Genomic DNA, 2,820 nt, shown 5'->3' on the forward strand with positions numbered 1-2,820 from the left:
AATAGCTTTTGGCTGGGGGTTTGAGGATGAGTCTAAAACAAAGTTTCACTTAATATAAAAAACATGCTAGAGAGACCAGATATTTTCCCCCCCATCCTTGCATACAGGAGGAACGCTTCTTCAGACAGCTGGTGTTCTTCTATAACTGCCCTCTCAATACAGAGAAATAATGGGTCTTTTTACAGCTGCTTTTCACACAAACTTGCGCTTGATATCAAACTTGACATCGTTTGCCATTTCAGCTCAAACCTGTTGATGCCTTTTAAAATTCTGCTGCAAGCAGGGGCTAAAAAAATGGTATAAAAAATTAAAAGGGCATGAAGCAGTTAATTAAACTTGTGTGTAGGCAAGACCTTAAGAATGCCTACAGTGCCTGCAAGGGTGAAAGTTCACATATGCAAAAGGATTGCAACACTGCGTGTGCTGTGATAGAGCTGAATAATGGCTTAGAGCAGTCGTTCCCAGACTGTTCGGTAACTGCACTATTTATTCCAGCTAGCATGCACCACCTCCTCCTATTCATTTGTGCCTGCACTAGCCTGCAAAGAGCTGCTTGCCAGACTTTTCTGGAGAAGCCAAAGACATACTGCAGGTCCAAACTTGTGCAGTGGGATGGAGGGCAAGTAGTGACATTATACTAGCTCTCTGGGCAAAGGCTCTTTATTATAATAGGCCAGGCAAGCCCCAAACACGAGTCCAGAAAACCGGCAATACCGGTACCTCAACGTGCATTGCTGCTTGGGAAATACTGATTCGGAGGCAGGAAGGAGGCTAAGCTCTCTTTTGAAGGACTTGGTGCATCACAATGTACATGGCAATTTGCAGGCATCGAGATGTTTTACATGTGCCTTCACGTCATAGGAATATGTTCCCTGAGTATTAAAACAAACTCTGATTTTTTAAACAAATCTGCCCAGGAAACCAAGGTAGCTGTACTGTAAATAGATAATAATTACCTCAAAGCAGGATCTGCTCTCTTACTTCTATGTAAAGAAGAGCTGCAATAAGAATGGCTACTAACATTACTGCCTGTAGAACAAAATAGTCATAATTTCTTGTCACCAGGATTTCCCATAGCAAGTGTTCCTCACTCTCACAGCCTGACAGGCTACACTTTATTTCCCTAAAATTTCCCAGCGTGTCTGCAACTCCCTTGGCAGGAGGAACGACAATGGCGTCTGTGAAGACTGGTTGCCAATGTTTTAATTGTACTGTCGCTTATCCCTGTTCAGAGCTGGCCTACATAACACAGGCTGTGTCTACTGGGATAAAAGGTATATTTTTAACCAGTATTAAGCAAATCCAGATAGCCCCTATTTTAATTAACATGACTAGGGTTATCTCAATGAGCAGCACTAGTTCAAGCTATCTGTGACTCGTCTTTAGTAAGACAGCACCCCAGTTAAAAATGTTCATTAAACACATTATTTTTTAGTATTTTTCTAGTAAACGCTTGACAACCGTAGGTAACACTCTGGGGTCCAGCGTTGCCTCATCTACACTAGGACCATCCCATCTGTATAAAAGAAGTCCACATCACAGCACCTAGTGCAATATAAAATCCTAGTATACACAAGGCAGATATAATTTCTTACACCAGTGGCAGGGTTTACTTTTTTTTGAGGGGGGGAGTCCCATGCAAAAGTCCAGTTTCTGGCTCTACTCTTTACTAGGGAGATCACATTGAACATAAACTTAACGCAACGGCAGCCCCTAACTCGGGGAGCTGTGCACCCGCACCGTTTGTACTTCCCTAATGTCACTCCTGACCCCAGGTGGGAAGTATTGGTCTACCACTGTCATGCAGCTGTTCAAAGTCTCTGCCTCACCTTTCCTAAGATTTAGCGCTGAAATCGCTCCCGTGACCCAAAACATATTTCTGCGGAGAAGACACAGCCAACATTTCCTTATACAGTGTCTATTGGAGGAGACAGGCTGGGGGTAGAAAGGTTTAGGGAAGTATGATTAGGAACACTTCTTTGTAGACATAACTGAGGCATACCTGCTCAGGAGGCTTTCTTAGACAGTGCCCAGGACCAAGTTTTCTGTGACGCTGAGAGGAGGACATGGCCTAGCAGTGAGGGCCGTTCTCTACCACTTGCTCTGGACGGCACACGGCCTTCACAGACTCACCGGCGCGGTGGGCACCTCCGGGGTCAGCTCATCCAGCCACCTTGCTTCAGCAACATGGAGATGGGCTGCGACAGGCCTCTGTTCCCTGCCTGCGCCCGGCCTTCCTTTCAGACGTTATTTCTATCCAGGGCGGGATCTACACCCACACCTCGGACAGAAACAGCGACCCAAACAAAGAGGCTGTGACGATCGACCGCTCTTACCTGCCCACGCCAAAAGATCCCCTGGAAAGCATTATAGCCCCACGCTGGCTATGACCTGGAGAGCTGAGCACCAGCTCCAGCACCCGGGGCAGAAGAGAAGGGGCTCCTCTTCTTCCAGATGCCGTATAAAGCCGATCACAGCCACGTTAAGGCTCTTGGAGGAGAGATGCAGGTTTCTGAGGCTCTGGAAAAAGGAGAATATTTTGCTCGTGAGAGGCCGGCCAGCGTGTGAGTTGCTCAGAGCATCGTTGTGGTCTTTGAGGATGTCGCACCTACTGTCCGGCCCCTCAACAACAGCTCCCTCCGCCCTGGTCTGCAGGTAGAGCCCCATGGCCTCATGGGCATTGTGGCCAAGCTGCCGCCTGGCTCTGCCCTGGGGGTAGCCCTCCATGCCCCTGGGGTCAGACCAGGCCCTGCTGCATTGGCCCAGCCACAACCCCCCAGGGAGGAGTGGGGGGGGGGGGGGGTGGCCCTTCTCAGGGGG

The sequence above is a fragment of the Gavialis gangeticus genome, unplaced genomic scaffold (assembly GCF_001723915.1).
Source record: "Gavialis gangeticus isolate Ggan-Ray unplaced genomic scaffold, GavGan_comp1, whole genome shotgun sequence".
NCBI classification, from domain to species: domain Eukaryota; kingdom Metazoa; phylum Chordata; order Crocodylia; family Gavialidae; genus Gavialis; species Gavialis gangeticus.